We start from the raw sequence: 27,765 nt of genomic DNA on the forward strand, positions 1-27,765 counted from the left end.
ACAGCACGAATTGTGCCAGCATCCTATAGTAGGACTGTGTTATGTTTGATCAGAACTTTCGGAACGAACCGCGTGGCACCTCGCTAGGTCCTGGCGTTAGCGATATCACATGCTGCACGTAGATTAAGCGACCCAGCCCGTTTCGTTAGAGTTGAAGAAGCTGTGTGTCGACCACTGATGCTGAGATACGTGCTTTTTTGTTAGGGTTAATTTAAGCACACTTCCAATTCGAGTAACTGCCAACTGCCAGTTTTGGCCTCCACTGCGATGCAGGGAATTTTGTGTCCGAGTTTACTGAGCGCTCGCTGTATACATAAATGAGAGCAAGGCGTCGTCAGTGTATCATATCTAGTGGGCACTACCGCTCATCCTTGCATGTCTGTGTTTTTTCGCAGCTGATCGCTTGCTGAAGAACTGGGTAATGGCTGGATATGCCGATGGATGTAGTGAGGATAAAAGAGCTTCAAGGAAGCATCCAAGCGTGGCAAAGGCACGTTCTCAATGGGAGAGACAAACGTTGATAGCATGACGCTCCTGGGGCACTCCCCTTTTGTACCTCACATGGCAAATTGCATAGTGCAGTCCCCTTCCATGAGACTTAGAAAAAGAAATATTTAATATGTTTTGTTCGCGGCATAGAGAAGGAGTTGAATTAGTCTATATTTAATGCCGGATTAGAGGTCGAACTGGGCTTAACATAACAGCACTGCAATAGCGGCTGCCATTAATGCGTTCTTGGATAGACTAACCCATTAACAATGAAGTGCCTAAAGGTAAAATTTGTGCTTATTTGTGTGATTGTCACCTACCAGCCTGGCTTACACTTCATTTCAGATCAGATCAAAACCGCCGATCACGTAAGACCAAATCTTTGTTCCTATTCAGTTGTCTATACTGACATCCATATATATTATAAGCTATAGGCGCGGACGGCTTACGGGATTAGTATGTCCAACGATGCTTCATACATAGACATTGTGCGTTTTCAATAATTTACAAATTATTTCTCGCATAAACGGAGAGACTCTGCTTTCGTAGTACACGCTTTAAATAATAGATGGTCCCGAGATAATCGAGAGATACTGAAATGCACAAGACGCTTAGAGAAGGTAAACTGTCGCTGTGATCAGTGACGCGTTAAATAATCAGAATAGCCGAACGCGTGTAACGTCATGCTGGACATTATCGATCACCTCGATTTCAGCTCACTCTTCATTCATCTTATAAGGCAATGGCTATTTTCTATTGAGCGTTTTCTTTCAACAAAACATAATTAAATTAATGCGTCCATCGGTTTTGTCTACTAAATCACTTATCGAACAATTTATCCAAAGCAATCAGCGTACATATGAAGGGAAGCAGTCAGTGGCTGAAAGGTGCAGAGAAAAAGGCTTACTTTTCATGCAAGGCGCGATTAAGCTATCTTGTATGTGTTGGCTCGATTAGGATTTTGTCGTTGACGGTGGTTTTTGTCTGGCATCTGTTTACTAACGATATGTACACCACATAGCTTAACATCATCTTCTTGGCCAATGGCCGTGTGATTGTGCTGTAAAACGACCACACTTGACGGCAACACAGGATCTGGTTGCGCCCTCGATGACTCGGGCAACGGTCGGAAGGCGAAAGTGCGATCGATTTTCGCCAGTTGGTTGGCGGGTGCTAGGCTAGAGTCCTCCGCCCCCCTGTTCTTCACATACAAACATTTCTCGTCCGACTGCTCCACGGCAAGCGAGCGTCTTCTGCCACTGACAGCTGCTCTCCTAGGCTTCGAAGGCGGAGACTTGAAGTACGAGCATGGCAAACGCGTAACGGGAGACGCGATTACGACGAAGCAGGTCTTTCGATCCAGCTAGCCAGTCAAGCAGTCAGGAAGAGAGTCATCCAAACAGCCTTGTGGCTGTTGTTTATTCAGCGTGAAGAACTAAGCAGATGGCAGCGGAGAAGGATATATGTATGGCTACCAAATTTCCCTAATCTCACTCAGACATACCGATCCATCCTAGGATCGCATCAATCCAATATTATTCTTTTCCATTTCATTTTTTTCGAATTCGAAGCAAACGTGGGGTCTCATATCTAAATCTTACGTCTTTTCAACGATTTCCAAGCATCATCGTCTTTGCCGTTCAACATAATCGTATCGTTGTTGTTCGTGAGATCAGTAGCATCACTGCTCACCGCTATTCCACGGCTGTGCTTTTTGCCATTCTAATTCCACATCTACCTGCCTGTTCGAAGAGATGGACCCTTAAGAATGGCCCACGGAACCTTTAACTTCTAACCATCTTAGTTAATTTGCGGTGTCGCATAGTTCAGCGGTATGCGTCCCAGGCTCAACGTTCGTTCCTTTTCCAACCGGCCTTTCACGGAGTACGACGAAGATTTAAACGAGAAGACAAGGCTTGGACGCTTTTTGTTTCAATGAGCGCACCGTTCCTTACGCCGCCAGTCGTACGATGTATTCCGGCGCCTCTTTTTTCTCTCAATCCACATTCCTTTTTGAATCTTGGCATGGCCTGCAAGGAGACCACTTGCTGGAACGGACCGAACCTTAAGAAGTTACGAGCAACCGCTGACCGCTGAAGGAAAGTAATAGAGTAAGTTCGCTTAGATTCGATGTTAGACTGCTGTGCGTCACTTGTCTCTGCGGTCGGAACGCGTGTAAACAGCAATTTCCATGAAAACATGCAAGAGGTGGTCCCTCTGCGCGAAGCGGGGAATTCAAGCGAGAAGGGACAGAAGTGAATACGAGAGCCTCACGGCTACCGCATTTACGTAGCTTTTGTGCTTCTGCTGGCAAGGGAGAGTCTCTTCTCGGTGGATTCGAGCCGATCGGTTGCTTGCTTGCTTCGTGCTTTCGATACCAGTTACACTGGAAGCACCGCCGGTCGTTCTCATTGTAGCCATTCGAGTATTACACAAGAAGGTAAACGCCAATAACGCAAGCATCCGAATGTGAAAAATAAGATCGAGCGCCCGCCTGCAGTGACATAGGTATGCTTTAAGGTGCCGTCCTTTTTGAACCCAGAAAGCAGTTTCGATGCGTTTCATTGTGCGAAACATTGTTCAGAACAGGTAGCGCTGTGAAGGCTAGGATTCAAGCGCAGGTGTCGATATTTAATTATCCAGAGTCGCTCAGACGGAAGCGCTTCTATAACTACACAACAGAATTTATCGAAATTGAAATTTGCCTTTGTAGGTAAGCGTATGCTGTTTGTGTCGGGATCATTTGGTCGAGCAACAGATGTGCGAACAAAGATCATCTCTATTCAAGCCTGCTGTCATTTATCTGTCACCCACTGTATAGCCGTAATATGATAGTCGTTAACCTATATGTTTGACGGGTATGTAGAATCAATATTAACTATCGTACCTTGCGCACAACCTTTTTCAAAGTAACTCTGCGCACGGCTCTATTTACGACAATCAAACAAACAAAACTTGGCCCCTTTACCGTCTATTATTGCACTGAAACATTAGCACGTGACGCTCCTTTATTGTACGATATGTAGAACTTATATATATATAAACCTATATTCATACTATACAGTGGTACCTTTTGTCCTCAGTCGCGTCACCGACCACGAATCTACAAAAGCTGGCCAGCTTTTCCTAAGTAGATATTTTATGGCCACGGCACCGGATCGACGTATTCATTATACAAGTAATATTGATTAAACATTTATTCAAGCGCTGAACACACATCACGAAAGCAAACATTTAGTATGGAAACGTCATAATTAAAACGATTCAATATACACAACACTTGTGCGGTACCATAGAGATTCTATTTCGTGTTAGCACGTTATCAGTCCTGCTCCAAGTTGGTGGGCAGACCTGATGCCATTTAATAATAATGCCAGAGTCAACATGTTGCTAACGCATTTGTTCGAAATGAGGCCTTGACCCGCGTGTACGTTCTCTCAGGGACTGGCAACCGAAAACCTAAAAAGACACAACAGTTGACCTGAAGGCAATCGATTAATAGTTTTAGCGGCCGCCACATGGAACCCAAATGAGAAAGGAGGCGATTCGCTTCCGGCGTTTATTAGTAAACAAATAGGAAGCATATAGGGCTAGTGCGTTGACGATACGGCCGAAAACAAGTTACGTTTCTGCGTGAAAGACCTTCTCATTGTCATGGCTTCGTTGACACGATCGACTATTGCCTATTTTCAAGCAGTCATTTAAAATATACAAAAGACATGATATGTTCGCGTGTATTGTCTTTAAAAGACGTATGCTTTTGGTTGTTTACTTACTTGATGAAAGATAAGGCACTACTTAATGCTTCATATTAATATAATGATAATTTCGGCCTATATTAATCGTACGACACTTTTTTAAAATGGAAATCCAGTCAGTTTGCTCTACTGGGGCACCGTGAAATTGTGAGAGCGTCTCTGTTGGTATCCTGTACTGGAATTATTTACCATAGTGCGTCTTGCCACCGTAATGGGCCAATCCTACAGTAAACTAGCCATAACAAGCATCGTGCACTGTGAACTGTGTGCAAAGAAGTGAAATAGATTGTATGCGAAAATGTAGAGATGAAAGAACACGCGTGCACGTCTCTTTGTCAAACCCATCGGATTTTTTTTCTTCGAAGCTACTTACTATGCGTGTGAGAATTCGTGTTGATAGCCAGTTATACATGGCCGCGATGATGCTACAATAGACCCCTACGACTCTCATAACCACACCACGATAGAGAACTAGAGAAGATTCGTACACCAGGCGGATGTAATAGAGAATGCATTGGAATGGCAATTCTTCGAAGGCGTCGCAAGAAAGCAAGTGGGACAGCAATCGTAAGGTGGCCAAAAGGGGCGGAAACGGAGTTCGAAGCTGAGACCCTTGTATGCGTTGAATCACATATAGAGCTGAATTGAGAACATTGAGAAAACGATACACTGCTTCGGTTCGAGGACTAACTTTTAGTTTTTATAGGCCATACAACGGCTATTGCTCAACAGCAATGAGGACGACCACGACAGACGATAACGGCGACGGTGATAACGCACAAAGAATAGGCCAGGCCAACACTGGAGAAATTTCTATTTAAAGTGATATTCCTCTCCTTAATAAAAGATTTTCCATAAACCACCTCGCTTGTACAATAAGCCAAAGTCCAATACGTCCAGGGCTCTTTCTTTCTCTACATAGCTTTGTTCATTTTCAGTTTAAAGCTTCAAAACACCCCCACAGACAAGTTTACAGTTCGTGCTCGCTGTTATCCATCAGACACATTCAACTAGTGAACACACAATGTCGATGTCCGTCCGAACGAGCTAAGCAGTACGCTTCAACGCGTTCACTGCGATAGCCAAGTCAGCCATACCTAGTGTTCCTCAGGGCGAATTTATGTTGAAGTTTACCACATACCGGACACAAAAAAGTCCAAAAAAAAACAGAGAAGTAATGTCATGAACGATGGCTCCGGAGACGCCGTTGCTTTTTGTCCTTTCAAGTTTTATTTCCTGATTGCGACCATTATCTCCTGGTTGGATCTGTTCGCCGTCTATCGTCGACCTCATGGCATGTCCATGTTGAAGCAATGGGACTCGTAGGCCAGTTTCTTTGAGAGCAACCTTTACCTTGAGTTAGTTATACTGCTGCTGTTGTTAGGTCCGCGATTATACGGTACTCCGCCTTCTTCGACGCATCCTTTCACGCGATGCGTAGTGTGAGGCTTACACAATGTGTATACGATCTCCTTAGCGCTCACACGCCTTCAAATTTCTACAGGAAACCGGCACGAGCCGGTCTATATGGTACAAACCTACCATCATCTAGGTTTAGCTTTATCCTTTCCTAATATGTGTATATCTATATGAATATGAGGTAAGCCGGGACGACCACGCTGTTTGGTTCGGTATCCTTCTAATCATCTTTGGGCCTTCAAGCGCTCGTCTGCAGCAAATTACGGCAGTGACTGGCCTAAGAATTTTTTTAAGCTGGGACACCTTTCCTCAAACAGGATCTCAGTAGTCCCAGCCTTTGCGTAAAGCCGCTAGCTATCCTACCTACCCGTTGACGTGCCGTTGAGGTGCAAAAGACAAACCCCAACTAAAAGAACGCTCATTGGTTCGTTTAGCCCTGACAGTTTGTGTTTGAAAGATATTCGAAGGAACTAGAACTGCGAAAACAAGGTCGACGAAGTGTGTTTATCCTCGAGTCGGGGAGGCTATCTCGTCACGTCCGGACCGACCATAGGCCAAAACTCACGCGCACTCAGTAAACTAACTGCTGGTCCTTCATCTCTAGCTCGCCGCATAGCTGACGATGTTGGTTCAACGTAATAATAAATGACAGCAGCATACAGCGACTAAGTCAGACGGATAACCGGCGACAGTGGTGGGGGTGGTACCGCTCACGACAGACTGTCCACGATAGGCCGCTCCTACACCGCCGTATATAACGCTATCCCAAGCACTGGAGCACTGACTGGCTGGATTGCTAAATGGATGGCTAGCCGAGCAGGTGACTTACACACCCACACTCAGGCAGATCAGGCGAAAGAAGATGGCACTAGCACCACGAACGGAAAAACAGCCGGGAACAAATTCACTAGGAGCTGCTGCTGCGGCATCGGCAACGACGGTGGCGGTGGCCACAGAGACAGCAGTGCTAGCGGCGGCAGTTGAAGCGGGGGCCGGTTGCCCACGGGATGACAACGGCGTTCTCACGGCGGAATGACTATGACGTGCTGATTCGTCACCGATGGCCAAATCATCAAAGAGTCAAACAAACGGTCTTCACTGTCAAGGATAGTCTACGTGATGCTAGATGATACGATGGTAATTTTCCTATCCGAATTTTTCGTTGTAGCAGTACGAATATTATACATGATGTATGCTGCACAGGCTGTAGGCCTCCCATTTAGTTGCGAAAGTTGTCATCGATGCCAGCCAAAATTAAGCTATTGTGCTCAACAGGAGCTGCGTAGACACAGGTTGATGGGGTATCGCGTTTTTGCAGGCCCTCTTTTGTTTAGGTTAGAAACGTCCAAGATATGGTGGGCCATAGCCCATCTAAAAAGCGTTGTGTGTCCATATAACATATCATCATAGAGTAATTCTAAGACTAGACTAATTAACATTCATAGAGTAATTAAATACAACTTTCGTATCAGTGCAATACGGAATTCTGTTCCGTATTGCATTCATACGAAAATGTATGTTGACAGTATGTCCGCACGTCCGCAGTAAATATCTAACAATCCCTTTCGTACACGATTTCGCAATAGGATCACTGAAAACAAATAAAGCTGATAACTGCCTCGAGACATAAACTTATTGATACTTGGTAGTTCACAAAGTTCTTAACTTTCACTTCAATATAAAATCAATCGGCGAGTTCGTCGGACCAATGTTAAGATATTATTCTATACAGAAGCATAAACATTTACCGCCAGAGGCAACGAACACCGTAATGGTGAACGCCATATACCTCAATTGGTTGGTTATAGCAGTGTCGTCAAAATGAAACATTCCGACATGTGGGTTTGCCCAGAATTTGCAAAAGTGCCAGGGCACGGCCTTCTTTAGCAAAGGGCGGGACACTTGAGTCAACCAGCTAAACTGGCCACAACGCAGTCATCATCGCGGTTCAGTTTCATGCGGCCCGGACGCTTAAGATGTACTAATGTTAGCAATGGCCGCTGTAATCTTAGTGACACGCAGTCTCATCATCGCTCCGCGTCAAACAGATGAGCCGTTCGCCTGAAAAGCGATAATGGGTTCTTTGAATTCGCGACCATTGTGCTATACAGTGTAAGCAAAGTCACTTTCTATGGAGGAACTTACGTAAATGAACACAGGCTTATATACACGCGTCCGTCCGCGGATCAAGCTTTGGCGGACGCTGGGAATCGGCGCCGGCAGTCAGCAGGTATATGTGGCCAAAGATCGGAGGGTATTGTGGACGATCGATGTGTTGGCCACCTCACCAACATTTTAGTTAATGTTTATAGCTCAGACTGCGGACGTAAGCGACTATTGCCCACCGTGTCCAGTACCATTTCGCATTCGAGGGTCTCTTCATAGCTCGGCTTAGTTCACTTCATCTCGAATCAGTTGTCGCGGCATTGAATAGTAATGATACGAGTCATAATCGTAGCGTCGTCTTTGTGGAAACTGGCAATAATGTAACGGCTGAACTAGCAAAAGTAGTAAATGATGACATTTGCATACGGCGACGGCATCAACATCCGCCCTCAACGTCCGGCAATGCGTCACGTTTGAGCCTTGACGGTTTGACGACACAACCTGCAATAATCGCGCTCCGTATACACGAATCTTCCAGTATTAGTGATGATGTACTGTGACTCAAAGAAAGGGCGTTGGCAATGCCTTCCGGTTCAGGGTTTAGATAAGAACTGACTCTGTTCATTTTATGATGAGTCAAGTTGCAAAAGAAGTTTGGTCGCATTCGGGCACGCCCTCGCACGTTACGTTGTTCTGAATAGGGATTCTGACATACGGGTTGAATCCATTACCTGGCATTAGATAAACATTGTGTTTACCGGTTCCAAATGGCTGCTAGATGTGGATTGTGGTCATGAAAAAATTCGCGCAGGGGAGTGCGAAAGTGAGCCTAGATAACATGTCTTTAGCATCAATTTCAGTAAAAAGTATTTTGAGATGATAGTAATAATAATAATAATGCATGTTCTAAATGTAATTCATAAGTTTTCGATAATGTAAGCCCAGCCATTGTGGGTCAACATCCCGAGAAATTGAAAAAAAAACCCAGAAACGATAAATACATGTGCCGCTATGAATTCAAATTAAGAAACTCTAGTGACAATATATACTACATTTGTTCAAGTAGCGCTGGAAGCTATGGCACTTCGCTGTTCCTGTATATAAAATCGGCTGATAATCTGCTATTAACCATTTTTGCTGGAACGTGATTCTTCACTCTCGGTTGAACTCGGCCGGTGTAAATACTATACTATCCTACGTGACTGCCCCGGCACCAGTTCACTTTTCAACAAAAGTGTTCATGCTCGATTCTAGAAGGCTCGCCAGTAAGTAACACGATTTGTCTGTTAGCTATTCCGTTCCGTTATAATACAAATTATCGATCAGAAATAACGCAGACTCTGGACGAGAGAAAGCGTACTACAGCCGAGACGCAAAAAACGTTGAATATCTAATACGTTCGAGCTATCGCGCATGCATGCACGCACGTATGTACGTGCGTGCCATCTACCTATGACAACAGGTTCGACTTGTAGAAGGAAAGGCGCCACTGATTTGTTGTGATTCGGAGAGAAGAAGAAGAAGCTACAATTATCAGTGCAGATCGGATAAACCTTCTAAATTGATATTTTATTCAAACTAATTGATTCGCATTTATTCAGGTATAGGCAGGTAGCATAGACTTGATAGCGGGCTGTTTACGATATCGTAGGTTCTCTGTTTCTGTTACAGAACAGAGATGGCATAAGGAAGGCATTATCAAGGCGAAGGTTGACGCTTCCTTCATAAGTCCAAAATACCATTTCTAGACAGAGATAATGCAAAAAGCAATAAACGGTTCTATGCAATATAACATTTATTACTACCACACTCAAAATCACTGTCGTTGTATGCTCCAGCCCCTGTCTGGCAATAGGAGCTCTATGAAGTGTTGAATCTTGAAAGCGATGTCTGCCTATATAATCATCGAGGCCCAATAAAAGTAGGATGCTTGCCAAAGTATCCAAATATAGATAGCTGTTCCATCGAAGCGTTAACATGGTTATCAGTAAGCGAGTAGGCATGATCCTACAACTAATTACAAATTGACTACTATTATACTGCTTGAATTTGTCTCCACGTGACGCTTAGCTATCCGCTAACCGCTTGTATACGTTCAAAAAGTTACGTTCGGATGTCACCGTGCGTAGTAAGCTCTACGCCACTCGTATAGCTGCGAGCATTTTGCTTTCCTTCAACTTCTACCAGTCTGGCTAGATAGTGCAAAAATCAATGGGGTCGAGTGGCGTCGGTTGTCCAAATATGCTTTTACAACTAGGCTACTTCGGCAGTGGATGGGTAGATAGGTAACTAGATAGGAGGGTAGGGGGACGTTTTGCTGGGTGGCGTTATTGCCTAGAGCGAGCAGAGTCTGCTTTCCTCGTCGTTGCGAACCTAGAAACACCTTTGCAGGTTCTCGAGTTGAGGGACGAGCGGAGCAGCCAAGCCCAGAGCAACTTCCTGTTCGTCTTCTCTCTTCGGTCGTTCAGTCATCTGTTCGCTTTGAGTCGTTAGTCTGAGTACCCGCTCCGCGCAGTCGAGTTAATTAGAGCCTTAACGTTCCTCCAAGCTCGCGCTAACAAGAAACAACACTTTCGAAACACGAAACCGGACCTATCGGGCGTCGGAGCTGCAAGCCGCAGAAGGCAGCAGGACGCCTGTCTACGACTGTGGTGAAGCTGGCTGTGGACGAGTGTTTTTTGTTCAGCTAATACATTGGACAATACAAGGCATGAGATAAAAGAACCTCGGAGCATACCCCCGAACTGTATTTAACATTCAACAGGAGCGAAGCTACGGTGCAAGAGCACTGCAGCGCTACTCAGGATCAGACAGCGGTCAACCGACAGCATAGGAAAAATAACTGGCCTGCCATAGTTTGTAATGTCGTCACAACGATGGACACCCATGTAAATTTACATGGCGATATGTGGCTACCAGGGGTGAACAACAGCGTCTACTAGACGTTCGAAATTTACAGTGCTGCTATAGACTACGGTAGAGTTTAGAGCTAGACTTTCTGCTGAGTTTATCAGGCGCGCTACTCGTTCGACCCTATCTCGTTCGTTCCATACCAAATTTAATTGGGTGGAATAGCTGGCCCTTGGGAAGAGCGAATCACTCGTAACGTGTAGTCTGTATATATGTGTGTGTGTACACAGCTCATTGGCCTGCCGAGGTTGTAGGCAGGCTGTATACAAGGCTGTATTTTAGGGGTAGCATTAGCTAGCCGACCGTCTACACAGCCTTGCTTATTTGCTTATCCGCCAGCCATATTGACCCCGTTTGCAACAACAAGATCATTACTGAAAGCCCCCTCTTTGCCGCCACAGTTTGCCGAACTTAATTTAATAACGAAATCAATTATGTGTCTTGGCTGAAATAGCGACAATGCGGAGTCAAATTTATGATACGCCGTCCGTAGCTTAGAAGCGTTTCTAGAGACACTACTTTTATATAAACTGATCCCAAATCACCGCAGTCCAATTATTCCTCTAACCAAAACACGAAGCGTATATCTTATGTTGAGGTACTTGTTTATATCAATCAATTCCAGTGTACATTTGCCTACCAATTTTATGTAATTGCACCTGTCGATGTGTATGTATTGACCTTTTATCAGCAAAAGTCGATTTTTTTCATACAAAATTACATAGAACATATGCATGAGCTCCATCTGCTCCAAAGGAATCTTTAGTCGGCTGTACAGGAAGCAGTTTGTATTGCTACATTGTGTGCATGGAGTGCACTTATTTTTCTATCTAAGAACAAATCGTACGGCATTCTCGGAAACGACGACTATATAGCTTGTCGGCAACGCTCGAATTTTCGTTGAAAGTTGCGATGCTCAAGACTTCCTCGATAAGGCTTATAGAGATGTTTGCAAGTAAATGTTCATCAGGAACTTGACCAGGCAGGAACTTATCTGGCTGGATCTAGGCATAGGGCAATTGTTTGCTTATGCACAACCAAAGTTGTTATTTCGATGGTTATACTAGTACTGATGCTACTGGTACCAATAATGCTGATCGATATGAGGGTCGGTGTTAGAGCGGTCCATTGTCTCATTCTGGTGTTGCTGTTACTCGCAGCATACGGCCGTCGTCCACTACTGCCACCCTCTCCGGACTAACTCCATGCACATCGAGCCGAAAGCGGGTTTCGCTGACGCGCCCGCTCGCGCGACTCTCTTGGCCTTGCTCTGTAGCAGAAAGAGGCAGTTCTCGTTGCAAAGGCCTGTGAGAAATAGAAGCAACTGAAGGCAATAGACCACATGAAAATAAATGATTTAAGAGTTACAGCAGCGCTGGTAGCAGAGAATGAAAACCTTCAGTGCTGTTGTTGTTTGAGCAGGCCTCTACCAACGGGCGGACAAATAATGAATGAATAAATAAATAAGCGAACAACCCAGCTAGCCAACGATTTCCATAGTTTCTCAGTGCATGTACACTGCATACGCTGGCATGATGTGAAAGTATAACGGGGGATCATAGAGGGAGAATGACAAGCACGACGACGAAGGAACAGCAGCAGCTGGCGATACTCAGCGCAACAGCGCACACGGTTAGAGACAGAAGGCTATAGATTTTACTAATTATCTCGACTGTCATATTATTTTCCTCCCTTTTTTTTGTTTCCCTGATCTTTACATATTGCAAAACCATACGCTCATCCATTAGTATACTAGTTCACTCTCTACATTTTATAAACATTTATAGTAAATCATAAATTTAATTAATATTCGTAGTCTATTTATTTGCTTTTCACCTGGATCATATAGCTTGTCAATGATTCTATAAATCATAACAAAAACCGCCCGGGAAGACACGAAAAAGCTTTAGTTGATTCATAATGCCTCGAAAAGGACACGTCGGCAAAGAATCGGATGGCGTCAGTCTAAATTGGACGATTTAATTCAGGACAAAGGCAAAGCATGCTTACTGCCTATGTATGTTTGTTTATGGTAGAGGAATCAGTGTATCCGATGACGTAGCTGCTTGACGTCGTTCAAAATGTCTTTTGCTAGTTACATTATAAAAATCAAACTATATCTCAGTATGTAATCTAAATGTCTGTTTTTTTTCCTTCTGAGACTGTCAGGCTTTTCGAAGAGAAGCTTCGCTTCCATAGGAGCTTGTTTATGCGTTACAGGAGCTCCCAACAGGAGTTTTTACGGCCGCCACAAGAAGGAGTTGAGATTCACACACACACGCACACATTTACGCAATTCTCAAGCCATTTCCGGGACTAGGACAGCTCCTGCTCGTACTGCTTTTAGTGCACTTTAATATTATATATCGTCATCGGGCGGCCTTTGCTGAGAAGCTGCGTTGCCTCTATTTCCTTAAGCCATCTTCATGCTCACCAAGTCCTTCTTCAGCTCCATCTAATACACATACACACACGTATATATATGCCAGCGGATAAGCGTACTTCAATACTTAAACGCACTCAAATACAGTTCAAATACCCGGGGGCATAGATGAGTACGGTTATGCTCGAGGCAAACGTTATCTTCCTCCCTTATTCGTGTCAATGCAGTTTATACTCTATCCATCTTATCCTCGTCATTCTTGTGTGCTTTTACCATAGCCACTTGTAGTAAATAGCTCGGTAGACCCATGGACGTTTTAGTCGGCTCGCTGCTCACCAACGCTGTATCATGCCCCGCACACGCGCATACTAGCGTTGAGCGTTACTCGCATATAGTATACAGCCCGAGTCGAAGCTTGTTGTTTGTGGAAAGTCCTTTAGAGCGGCAGAACCACTTATACGATAGAGTAGCAGTGTACCGCCTATAGCTTGCATGACTGCGTAGTGTCCAAGCAAAGAACAAACGGCAAAGTTTTCGGCGACCCTGCTGAGGTGCACAGTATCGTCCCTAGCCCTTAGCCTCCCGCTGTTGCTGTTTTTGCAGCAGGTTGTCGGGCCGCCGCTACGACCGAAGTCACCAGAGTTACAAGACGCCCGCAGAAAGCATAAAGGGTTCTAAGGTTCTCCTTCCCTTATTGACTCAACACTGGGCTAGGACGGACGACGAGCTACAAGACGACTACAACCACAACAGAGGTAGCACTGAACGAAGCTACTGTAATTTAAGTCACTGCCTGCTAGCCCTTGATGTCCGTTTGGGTAGAGTCGTTAAAAGGCACTACCATGAAGGGCCTTGAAGGAAGGAGCCTGTTTTTCACGGCTGCCGCCATCATCGTCGTCCGTAGAGAAGTCGCCGGACAACAGAGTGAGCGAGTGAGTGAGCGAGCGAGCGAGCGACCGAGCCAGTCAGCTAGCCAACAAACGACAGAGCGATTAGCACTCTGGACCATGCCACGTCGGTAGCGACTCTGGGCCTTCTGGGGCTGTACCTTTGTAAGTGGCGTATGGCTCGCAGGTTGTTTGCGCCGTAAAGCACTTAGGGCATTGGAAACCCCTGGGAGCTAATCATCTTCTTTAAAAGCCCTGCTATTTTTTGTAAAATACTTAGGTAAAGTAATGCTGAAGAAATGGTTAAATGACGTATTTTTATCGACTCCTGATAAGTATATCTAATCGAAATTGTGCTTAGGTGAGTTAGAGCAAAAAGGAAAAAATGCATAACTTAATACGAAACACAAGTCGCCAACACAGCATACCTATGCTATTGCTTCTCCTCTTGTAATGGTGACCTTACTCGTGAAAATCATAGAATCGCTCTACTCGTTTGCTTGTATAGATGCGTCAAGGGATAGCTACGAACAGACTTTATCTTAACGATACAGCCACAAAGTTTCTACTATCTAGTATAAAGTGGTAGCCTATGTGACACCGTTGCGCTATTTTCACTTCCATTGTTTGTACTTTTCCGCTAACGAAAACACAATTTTCCTTTCAAAAACATCAATATCTCTTCAGTCAAAAATGATTAGATCACCTAGACGAGTTTACGGTCTGCTGTACCTTCTTAAACCTACGACCTCCGAATTGCACATTCTGTGCTATATATTCACCACCCACACTTGAGTATAAAGTGCGGTCTGCTTCCATCACGACTGTGAGCCCTGCCGGCGTATTGCGCCTGTATCCTCCACTACCGGACGGTAAGAGGTAACAAGGCTGCCAATTATTGTTCCTATCTGTATAACTGGATTTATATCGGCTTTGACAACGGTGCCAGGCCGTTGTCATGACTTGTCGCGTCGCAAGTCCGCTCCTGCAAACGAGGAATGGACGAATATCATGTCTCTGGTTTTGTCGTTTCGACTTGTCCCGTCTCAATTCTCTGTGAGATGCTTCTGACACGACGGTCGAGATTTACTGCGACAGCCATCGATGCTTGCTGGTGTCGCTCGGTAGACGACGCTTGCATCACCATCACCAGTGTAGACAGGTTGAACTGGTCGATGCTTCAACAATATCGCACACCTATTTCCGACGCAACTACAATTGCCACGGTCATCACAATAACAAAACTCTCCTCCAACAATCGTTGTCTGGCCTTCCCTGGGCGCCGATGCCAGCCTATCCCACTGTACAGGAGAAAGAGCTCGATCGAGCGAGTTGTCACAATCGCCGTCATTGCCGCTGCTTACGATGATGTCGGCGACGAGAATGCGGCTTGTTCGTCCTCCCATAATCATGTATAAGTACCACTGAGTGCTATTACTAGCGCTACTGATACTGCCATCGTTCTATGCATTGCTTGTTAGTCGTATGTAAAACTTTTTTTTGTGTGTGAGCAGGGCAGCGTCCTGCATCCGTAGCAGCAGCGGCGGCCATAAGCTAGCCGCAGACGAAGCTATTGGAGGCAGCATAGTTATCATTTGCTTCTGGTTAGCTCTGATCAGGCGAAGGCCGTAGACGGCAACCCCACGTTCGGACAGCACAAATGGAAGGCGGGATGGAATATATAATGTGTCGAGCAATATGCACGAGATGCAGCTCCGCATGGACTACAGCCTGCCGTAACGAGCGAACTGCTAACAGCAGCACTAGTTGAACTCGTGGAACGAAAGACCTGTGGGTGCCAAATAGAAAAATCAGACGGGCTTGTTGGTGCCTCTCAGACACCCCAGGGAATGGTACAACAGCACGTTCATAGCCACCACCATGGCTGATCGTAGCATATCTTTTCGACTGGCATATGTAACTCACCTAATACCAACAGAAAGGCATACCAAAGACAACCGCACTGAAGGTGATATCGAACAACCGGTGGACCAATTCTATCTGAAGCGGTATCCTTGGTGGACATATTGTTAACCAACAACATCGCCTCGGAAGGATCATTGCAGCCGCGGACGTGAATTTGTACCGAGATGATGAGGAGACTGAATCTAGCAATTGACAAATGCAGACAAGAGATCTTTCGGGTAATTAAGAGCACATATAGCGGCAGGGAAGCATTTCGATTTACGTATCTTGTTCAAAACTAGATAAATTCGTGGCACTTAAGTATAATTTATGCAATTGTTCTTCAACGGGTTTCTTGTTGGACGTATAATTGAACAATTGTCTGAATAAGGACCAAAGATCTCAGCGAACTAACTAAATTTGCTAATTAAAAGTAAGCGACGTTGAAATTCAGCGCTCAGAATATCGGTAATCACTTCTTACTTTCATCTATACAATTATCAGCCATTGAGGATGATCCTTGTCAGCTAGGAATAAATGTGCGTTCTATAAACTAACGTGGTCACTTACATTAACTCAAGTTTTATCTACGGATGTTCAACATACGTTCGTTCCCACATTTTCGAAGAAGGCTCAAACTATCCCCTAGCGTGCAGCGTTGTTTGCTACTGCGACGAATTTTCTGTTTTTTTATCATTGTTGCAGCTTCGATCGCTATGATTACTATCGTAATGGTTGCTGTTATCGTTGTCGGTGGCACTTTTGTTTTTGTTGTTGTTTGTTGACGACGACGACGACGACGACGATACCTTATTCTTATCTCAGGTGCACATTAATGGGAGTCCAGAGCCAGCTGGCAGGCTGGCTACGAATTATCTACGGCGTCTCTTTCTCTTTGCCGTCATGAATAAAACGAGCAGACGTCACGGTAACCATGCCAGCGGTGTAAGCCGGCTTTATAGCTGCGTGTGTATTGCGTAGTTTCGGCCAACGGTATCGACGGTACCATCGCCACCGCTCAAATACCCGCGCTACTGTTACTGAATAGGGCGGCTAAATCTGCTAGCTCAAATTGCCCCTTCTCACCGTGAACAATAACACAAGAATAGCACAAAAAACTTCGTCTGTTTATTTAACCCACTGGGTTTCTATGAATGTTTCGGGCAACGTCCATTCGTTTTCCGGAGATCAAATTGAACATTCTGCTGCTTAGCCCTAATAACAACTGCTGTTGCTCCTGATACGGTAAAAAGCACAGGAGAACGTATTAAAAAGTAGCAGACGTTTTCAAATGAAAGACACGTACGAATAAATTCGAAATAGGGTTATTACACTGCTTTAAGCAAATCATTGTTGGGTAAAAGCGGATCAATTTTTATATAGGGTAGTTACCTAACATGTCTTTACAATACATTGTATCGAATTGCGCCTGTGACGTTAGATATAACAATCAGAGAATATGGCGACTTGAGGGTCAACGTTAATGGCTAATTTCTTACATACGTGTAATAGAAACATGATTAGTAAATAGTGTTTGTTTACGTTGAATAGCTTTCGTGTCTTGTTGGTCTTTTACGGCCTTCCTAAGGTCTATGACATGTATGTACACGAGTGTTGACCCACGCTGCTACGCCAGTTGGAACGAATCATGCCGAGTTCCTATGACTTTTTTTAAACTGTAGATAACATGTCAACGATACGTTTGTTGACCAAGAAAGCTGTTAGTGACTGCGAAAGGTATCAGCATCAGGCGACCGCTGATGTTGCTGCTCCCGCAGCGCACTGATGAGCTGATAACTGGGAAAAGGAACTCCAAGAATGCCTGGTCAAGTAAACCTTTTTTTCAGCCGAAAATGGCAGTGACTAAAAAGAAGCGACATTTGTTTACTACGAGAGAAGAGATGGCCGGGCAAGAGGCGTGAGTAGGGCAAGGTTCAGAAGACTAACCCTGTGAATAGAGCTTAAATAGCATTTATAACAACGTTGAAATATGCGCATATCTCAGTATATGTCATAAATCTACGTTACGAAAGAAATATATCATTGCTGGATTTACAGAAGAAACGCTCATGCAGTATACCTAGATCTGCTGAACAGGGATCGCTAGACTTTTCAATTCAATTTCATATCGGACAATAGCTGCACCCGGCAAAAACAAGCGGCCTAGTAACGTAGAGCTCATTCGTACCAATCTACGTATCCGCGACAACTGGAGCTTTATTTTACGCGAGAGTTAACTAGCTAATGTATGATGGTTTAAAATAAATTTCTTGAAGCCTAAATGGCCTTTGTTCCTTTTTCGAAACCGCTTATATATAAAGTTAATAATGATAAAATATAATTAACGTGAGTAAAAATATCGAGACGGTACTAATCTTTCGGTGAGCTAAGATATCTGAGTGCGAATTTGTATCCTCATGCAAATATAACAAAGATACATAACAACGACGAAGTGATAAGATCAAACACCCCACACACACTCAAGCTGGGCAATCGTATCCTTCGGTGCGTCTTTGGGACAGTAACAAACCACAAGATAACCTACGTCTGACTTCGGGACATAGTGAACCGAATACGGTGGGGTAACTGCCTTAATGATAGCGGTCTCTCTCAAAGACCTTCTGGTTGTGCACATCAGCGGTAAGCTCTTTGCCTATCGGATTGTGATATTCGTCCCTCATGTGGGTAATATATAACAAACTGTAGCCATACAGCACATGCTGTTGCCGCATAAACGCTACCTAACCTGTCTTCGTTAATGATTAAAATTTGTACCTATGACGTAGTTTAGGCAAGGTGAGAGAATGTTGTAGTCCTAACAACTGCCCCTTCGTTACTCTTCTTAGAGATGCAAAAAGAAATTAGCCGCGATGCTGCAAGGTGCTAAAAGACCTCTGACGGTGCAGGCGAAAGCTACGGCCTATACAAGGATGCAATAGACACCCGCAGGCTTAAAACGGACAATTCGTTTCGAGCGGGTCCGAGTTTTAGGAACCAGTCAGATCGGATCGGATCGGATTGATCCTGTTTAGTTTCTGCATTGTCTTCGTCGTTACCGCTACGCAGACAAAAGACGCCGGTCAGTAGTCAAGTTATGCTAGTACAACTTCAATCAATTTAAAAGCCAGCGGATCAGAAGATAACCGGTCGAGCAGTTGGCGGTGATCCCTTAATGGCCTTGTCGTTTTATCGTTCGTCGAGTCGTCCAGAGTCGTCGAAAAGACTGACAAGACCAAAATGGCAGAATGGGCGTTTCGAAGGCTAGCCAAACTAGCAAACCATTGTGTATGTGCTCGTACCCATCACCTTCCCTCCATTTCGGCGTGACCGCATCTGCAGTTCTTGGGGGCCTGCACACACGAATGCATTGTCGAGAATGCATTCTTACTCTTGATGGCTGGCGATTGTCCCGCTGATACGGAGGCAGAACAGGACAGTTTCGAGTGCGCTCCGCAGTGGGACTCAAACGCTGTAGATGCCATAATGTTAACGCAACCCCCGCCGCCGCCGCCGCCGCCGCCGCCGCCGCCGCCGCCGCCGCCATCGTTGCTGCTACTGTAACAAAATGCAATTCCCAGTTTGTAGCAGGATAGTAGAAGTCATAGTACGACATACCACATACATTTATAAAAGAGATAAAGAAAAAACGGTTCAAGATATATAACTATGGCTTTGAAGATCGCCATCAGCCAGAGGATTCTTCGCGGTTATGAATACACACACATGCGATTATATCGGTTTATGTCAGTTATTGACGGGCGCGGGCAATTCTGGTTCAAACCCCCATCGGTTCTGGCTAGCACTAGTCACTTTGTCGCCCAAAGGCCACCACTCGTTGGGCAGACAACCTACCCTTTTTCTTCGTTTTATTTCGATCTGTTTTTCCGAAAAAAAATAAGATAATGTCTGACTCTGCCGACCGGATCTACAACAGCAGCAGCAGCAGCAACAGCAACAATACTATCGCTGACGCTCGGAGTTAAACGAGCTAAAGAAAGAGTAAAGGATTAGAACACAGCCGGAATCTTATGACGCCCCTTCCATCGCTTCTATCAATGGGTTTTGTGACAGCAGTGGCACAAATCCGCGGCAACGTCCATCGGGTCTCCATCATTGGCGTGATGAACGAGCGTCTGGGAGCGTCGCCCAAAATCTTAGCCACTGGATACAGTGTTACCGGTTTGTGTTCTTTTCCCCTCAAAAAGAAACGGCGGGGAAAACGAATAGCAGAACAGCACATCTATCTCGTCTCTCGGCGACCGACTCAGATGTCACTGTCAATTCGGCTATGGGGGCTTAGCATCGGCACTTCTAAGTAGATAAATGGATCTAGCAACGCAGTACTAACAAGGCAACATAGCATCCATGGTGCGGTACCGCATCGAGGACTATAACTGCGATGATCCAAACAACATAACGATGAACAGAAGACGGTAATTAAAGCTGTGGATGATTGGAAACGGGCAAACAAGGACAAGTAATCGAACGACAATCAGGCCGCAGCAGGGAGAGCCGAAAGCGATTATTTTTGATACATATTTACCGCACTCTCATGAAAATCATAGAGACCATACCATTCAACCTATGGTTCTAAACGAAACCTTGAACTCTGCGAGAGGATCCTAACATATTCGATTCAAGGGGCTTTTACCCTGTCATGTACTTATGTTGGACGATGTAGAATTGTGGGTAGACTTGGTCCGACATCTGCCACTCGGTAGTAAGAACCCTGACATGATCTCTATGATCGAATAGAGTGATCAGACCCGTGCGAGCTTTATTCGGTACAGGCGAACGAAGACATTGATTTTTCACATAGGATCCAATTTTAAATCGTGACGAACTGCGGTGAAATTTTATTTCGATTACCTCCTATGAGTGCCTAGAACGGCTAAGGCGGCCTGTTAAAATTGTCCATGATCAATTGATGACGCCAACAAAAATAGGAGTTGCAACGGCAACGATTACGGCGAAGAGAGCGGTCGCATCTGCATCTGCAGCAGCAGCAGCAGCAGCAGCAGCAGCAGTAACAAAACACGTTAATATTGATTTGGTTTTATCTGAACAGTAGCAATGGCGGCCGCCGTAAGCCAAATGTGACGGCTCTAAGTTGACGTGGTGATCGTAGGAAGCGCCTCTATCTTTCGAGCCGTGCGTTATTCTAGAGTTTAGGCGTTCGTCTTTTTGTCTTGCTACTGTTAAACTCCTGACAAACGAACAGATAGAAGAAACACAGAATCTCGTCAGTTTGCTATTGTTTTTCTACATAGAGCGTATGTACTGAGATGCTTCTGCTTACTCGCTAGGTCGGCAAAGCTTGAAGGCGATATGACAGTGAATTAGCAGCTACAGACCAAGTTCAACAACAAAAACAGAAGTTTCAACTGTCCATCGATGGTCGGACGGGCAGTCCGAAGTGCGGCCTGTTTATCATTAGCGATACTGCTCAGCAAAACTTAATAGGCTTGAGTAACAGTAGCATTAAAGGAGCAGCACCTGTTGGCTACGTAAAGCGGCAAGATGTCCGCTACAGCATTTGGAATAGCGATAAAAATAGCGTCTTGCCAAATGTTTATCTGGTGAGTAAACTTGAGTACATGGGTTGGCCTGCAATGGTAGCGGATGGTAGCAGGGATACCGCTAGCACGTGGAGCAGACTACACAGAAGTATCCACCCATCTACAAGAAGTAAGCACCAGTGCAAAAACAGAAATGCAAGTAATAACGCTAGTGCGCTGCCAGACTTGCCCAGGCAATAGGCTCGGTGCGTGACCGTCGTGAGTTGACGAACGTGAGAAAAATCGCGGAGCCAACATCCTTCAATACTATGTCACGCGTTGGACTTTGACGTAAGATTTTTAGTTATCAATAGCCTCGAGGTAAGGCCAAGACCAATGTTTTCTAGACCAGCTATCGGTTGCGTGAAGATATTTCCGCAGAAGGATGTTGTGAAAGTTACAAGCGACATAGGCGAGGTAGGTCGACATAGGCGTTACATAACTTTACATATAAATATAGCATAATGTAGTACAATGTACCTATACACTATGCTACATTCCATATTCTAGAGCATTCGAATTAAAAAATAAATTGCACTGAATAATACGATTCGTTTGGCGGTTAGTTTTACTGATAGTGAGTAACTATAAGAGCAGCAAATCAAAGGCGCTAACTTCGGCCGTATCCTCAGTCTGTTCAGGACATAGCCGCACTTTCATGCTTATGCGCCTGACACCGATCATCAGTCCGCTAATTTATATTTATTAATATTATGAAGATTTAATTATATAATTAATAATCAATTATATATATAATATTCAATTATAGTTGCTATGACCGGATATTAGCAAGACTAAGGTTTACGTTGAGTCTTTCAATTAGCTTCTCAGCTGGATTTGATAAATTTTAATTTAGTGAAATAAACCTCTTGGATGAAGGTTCTCACATACGCATATTTCGATCCAAGCGTGACCTTCACCTCGCCATTCAATTCACTTTCACGTCACACCACTTAACGTGGCACGGTACGGGAAAAGGTAAGTTCAAGTACACGGTTCGCACCGAGCGCAGCTTGAATCTATAATCTCCATTTATAGAGAAGCTAATTTTTGGTCGATGAAACGTCCGACTAGGTTTTTCCGAACAGTTTTGGTATCGTTACGTCGATACCACGCTAGCAAAATGATCCAGCACAAAATTTCAAAATTTGCCTTTTTTTTTTTTTTGCATTTTATGGTCTCTTGCCCTACAAACCCGGCATGTTGTGGTGGTCAATAGACAGTACCCAGTCGAGCGTATAATAACTAACCACGACCATTTACCACCGGCAAACGTCGTTCGAAACGCTGCTCAGTTCTTAGCGAGTCCACCAAGTGAGCTTTGGAACGCCGAAAAGGCACGAAAGCAGCGAATTTAGCCGTGTATACAGCCCAAAGCTTTCACACGGCCCTCACATACACCTACGTCAAGCCTAAGTTTCACTTAAATTAAACGATACAAACCGGCCACGAGTAATAGTGCCAGCGCCTTAGCGACTTCGTAGGGTGTGTTTGAAAACCGCGCGTGACACAAAGGCCCCCGTGCTAAGATCTCTATACCACCTCCACATATTGAACTAAAGTTAGCGCGCGCACAGGTCCCTTTACAATGTGATATCCCGCTGAGTTTTCCTCTTTTGAGTCCAACGAGTCCGTTGGAGTGACCGAGAGTAGATGACGAGGACACAAGGGCGAGTCATGATCGACTCTGCTGGGAGTGCACGCCTGTATGCAACGTTTACCATACGTGGTGGCTGGCCGGGAGGGCGGAGGCATGCATACATGTATGTATGTATGTATGCATGCATGCATGCATGCATGCATGCATAGAAGGACTATTGGCATTATGCGTGGGTTATTGGCAGTGTTTCGTTGTACTCTACTAACTCATGCTGTGTTATCGAGGGTTCGTGTAGTGGGGTCGTCGCACGATGTCACGAACCATAGACGATGGTTATTCCTGGATCATACGCCGGATGAACAGTAGCTACAGAAGGAATAAATATGTTTGTGTGCGAGTTCATGTGCGAGCGTGATTGTGTGCATGTATGCGTATTCGCGAATTCCACCAGCCGCCAGAAGGATAGAGGATGAAAACGAGCCAGTCGGTATTATAAATATCAAAAACAAAGAAGGACAATAACAGTAGCAGTTTTGCTAATGGCCACTGCCTGCGTAGGATGCCGCCCTGTGGATTAAGCCGTGGCTGACGGCGTACCCTCCAGTCTACGAAAAACATATCCATGATGAGAGTCTACTATTTTGCCCGTCGTGAATAAGGGAAGTGGGCGGCGAGTAAATTCTACTTCTAGATGCTTTCTTTTACACTCCGATGACGCCAATAACAGGAGGGATAACGGCTGATAATAGAACGTTTGCCTCCCTGTTCTTTACTCGGCCGGATTGTAACGGCGTGGATTTAGCTTAAATCCTAGCTCAAGAATCTTGCTCTCCAATGTGGATGTAGGTCTTGGCATAGGTCTCCGTTTATATTGACAAGATGAGTAAGTGTTTGAATACACTGCTGTGAGGTGCGGCTTCGACAAGATATCGGAATAAGCTAGATCCGATTCACGGAAATGTTACAATAGTCTTTCCTAGGCCCATGGTTAGTCTAAGACATATTTATCTGTAATGAAGCCACACTCAGCCAGCACAAATTAGAATTTTTAAAAAACTAAGAATGATTATCACATGACTATCACCATAAAAATGCGGTAAACCTTGTGATACTTGCCATGCGGCAACCTCCAAAAAAAGTGATTGCCCCCCCCGCCCACACACACACTCTAGGAACCTTTACACTGTAACGAAGATATTGTATTTTGAGACCGCCTGTAAAACTTTTTTGAGGACAGTAATATAATAATAATGTTATAAGTAATGTATAAGCCGTTGAGAACTATTCAACAGAGGTGAATAAAACTAATATGAAGTTATGACAAAAAACGTCGTCATAAAAAAAACTGACATAAATACGACTACAGCCAATAAACTATATAGTGCTCAATAATGTGTGGCTAAATGCTAACTTTCTTTTTCGAGGTAGATAATTCTTTCATCTAAATATTCTTCGCCATATCGATGAACTTTACCAAGAAGCAGCAGAGACATCCTTTCTGCTATCAGCCAGGAAATCTACAAGTGTGCACTACTGGAAGCGAGATAGAAAGCGAGTAGGCCGCTGGATGAAGTTATTGATCAGTTAACTATTCTGCTATTTTCAAGGTGGCTTTCACAGCGAGGCACCATTAGTAAGGCTTGATCTGTCCTGTCGTTCGCTTCACGAAAGGCGGTGTGTTTAGATCTCGGAGGCAAGCAACGCTTCAGCTTGACAATTTCCACATTTGTCGCAATGCTCGCTTTAGCAGTTTGCATTACACCTATGCTTTTGTGCTCCCCCTTCATCTGCGATTACCGTAGCGGTAAGAGTCTCTTAGCGAAGACCACTTTGTCTACGAGGGCGCGCAAGCTATCCCACCGCCAATAGTGATGGGATGCCGAAGGGGTTTCTGTGGGAAAGGCCAAACAATATGGGGGCATCCCGCTGTTGTCAGTACTAGATGGTAGGCCATCACCAAAGTGACCATTGCTGTTTCCAGCACTGCCACCTTTGTCTAATGTGCGCGCCAACCAGCCACCTAAATAGCAGATGATCTAGCGAAGGCAGACGTCTGCTACTGGATTACGAAACTGACTTAGCTAAGGTATATAGAGAGGTATCAGCAGTCTTAACGGTCACAAAAGGAAGAAACGCTTTGTACTTCTTCATCAATCTATGTTACTATAGTTTAACAGTATGACGGCTGTACTGCTATAGTGGTTCAATAACGGAATTTATTCTATAGACGAGCCAACCAGTCGAGTAGGAACTAGTATAGTGTGACCTTTTGAATATCAAGGAGTTCGTCTTCGTATTCACGGGTACCGTGTCTGTGTGTGTGTGCATGTATGCGGCTATGGATTTCTTTGTTTGCCAAATATGTTAGTGTTAGATTTATTTACATATTGCAAGATACGATTATACTGAAGGTGTAATCGGCACACACACTCATGCCTCAATTAATTTCCGTACACAATGTGGTATGGAAGGCGCAATGTCTGCGCTATCGATCGCACGTACTAGTTTCTCAATTAAAGTCTAATAGTGATATATATTGTACATAAACTCAAGTATACGCACTCTCGATAGATCCGCTACAGAACAACAGGTTTAGAACGCCAGTAGCTAGCTAGCTAGCTAGCTAGCGTCAGGAATTGGACTAATGACGTCTTTGCCGTAATCGAGTCCCATCAAGTAGTCGAAGTTGCTTGCTTCGCCGCGAACGGTAACAGAAACGGACCCTCGCTTAGAAAGGAGCGATACGGCGATTAGTTGATTAGATAAAGAAGCGAAGGGGAAATGGAGAAAAACGAGAGTGATCGAACGGATCTTACTGGCTGCTCACTTGGCTGTTGGGTGACAGACCGGGATAGAAAACGGAAGCGCTATTGCGGTGCTGGGAGAATGCGAGCTGGCCGAGTTGAACGAACCGGGGGGTTCGTCCGCCTGCTGGGGCTGCGACTAAAGGAAGTCAGCCCAGTGAGGGGACACGAAGAGGTAGAATGGGGGGAAGTTGATGGCAATTTGATTGACTAGCAGTGGCGATATGGCACGCGGCAAACACGCAGACAGCGGCCATGAATGCTTGATTGGAGGGATATAGATCTGCCGAGAAGCCTGGCACCGTCGGCGGCGAGAGAAATTCTATGATCACCTTTGTAAGAAAGGGAAATAAGAGTGGCACCGAGATCCGGTTTGCCGTCCCTTTGTTTGCGTTTTACTACGTAAGCCGCCCTTTTTTTCCAAGCCACAGTTCCGAGATCATTACCTTTTCAGTAGATGATTTTCCCGTTTCTTGTGTTTGATTGCTTGGTATCTTTGTGTGTAATCCTGTAAACGTAGAACCTTTCGAGACCGACGGAGTAACACAGACTATTCTACCTGCTTTTGGCTGTTCCTGTCAATGCCATAAATTCCAATTCGAATTTACTAGCGATACATCTCGCATCGTTTAATAGAACAAACTAGAAACTACGCGAAATACTGTTAATTACGACTATTCCGTACAGTAATGTGTTGAATACTATGGTTCCTAGTCTTTGCGGGAACGATTCGTTCTACTTCCCTTTTTTTGTTATTATACTTTCCTAGATAAATGGCTCAAACTAAATATAGGTCAGCATCGATCTCATAACTAACATCTGTAAGGGCATCTGCATAAGGGTCTAAGTGGCGCGTTCGACAGGGAAGACCCAATAGGCAACAAAGAACCAACCCTGTTCCTGTTTTACCTATTACTACATAAAGACCGCTGTATATATAAAGAGGCGCCAGGCGTGCTTCGCGTGCGATCCTGAACATACAGCAATGAAAAAAACCAATGGCGGACGCTGTCCTTATCTTTAGTTGCTACTTGACATCGAAATGGCGTGACTAACCGGATCACATACGTATATACACATCCACTGGATATTATCAGTCAATAAGAAACAGAGCCGTTCTCCCTAAAAGTGCTGTGGCCTGCGGGCGCCCCCAGTATATGTATAAAATGCACGTCTCGGTAAATACAGGTACTCTGGTACAATTTTTTCCGTTTCTGCTCTTCATGTGCAAGCTAGAAGCCGTCATAAAAATACGTGGTTCCGCTTACGTGGTTTTGACGAACCAGATACTATTCTTATATAATAGCGTTGTCTTATACAAGTATATACATACGATACAAGACATAAGAGTAGGAGTATTTATTTATTTCAACGCGGACACTTTCAAAGCTGATTTGCCTTAGCATTCTCGAAAATACTGTAAATCTAAAAAAGTGTAACCTAAATCAAGTGCCAAGATCTCTGGAATCGTGCACACCTCAAGTAATGACGAGTTCCGAGGGAATTCGGTCACTTCCTTTATAGATCATTCTCTCACAGGTTTCTTACTTGTACCACTGCTTTACTACCGCCAAGCCAGACCATTTGAAAAATTATTCCTAAGCTGACCATCATGGTAATCCAATCCGTATATCTTTTATGCTGTCAGGTCTTCTTTATTAGAAACACGAGATGATTCGTTTTGTTATGACTGAATGTCAAAACGAATTACCCTATTTTCGGTCCTACCAACTAACTGTAGAGGGTAGGCATTGACACGTCCGTGAGCCACAGTCATTCATAGTACGCTTTGGCTATTGCTGGAAACTAGATCGACTGGTCTGTTAGTAATATCCTGCAGTGTCAGACTGAAATACGTGTTTAATTTCGCTGACATTCTAATGACATTGGATAGAATTGGCAATACCTCGGCTCCGGGCAAGTACCTGAATGAATTATGGGTAATG

General features: G+C 44.6%; 1 protein-coding gene across 8 annotated transcripts in view; it reads left to right on the plus strand.

Moving 5' to 3' along the window:
* LOC147756665 (uncharacterized) overlaps window positions 1–27,765 on the plus strand; it is a 146,674-nt gene that overhangs the window by 1,344 nt on the left and 117,565 nt on the right. The window lies entirely within an intron of this gene.

The sequence above is a fragment of the Varroa destructor genome, unplaced genomic scaffold (genome assembly GCF_002443255.2).
Source record: "Varroa destructor unplaced genomic scaffold, Vdes_3.0 BEIS01000003.1, whole genome shotgun sequence".
Lineage (NCBI taxonomy): Eukaryota > Metazoa > Arthropoda > Arachnida > Mesostigmata > Varroidae > Varroa > Varroa destructor.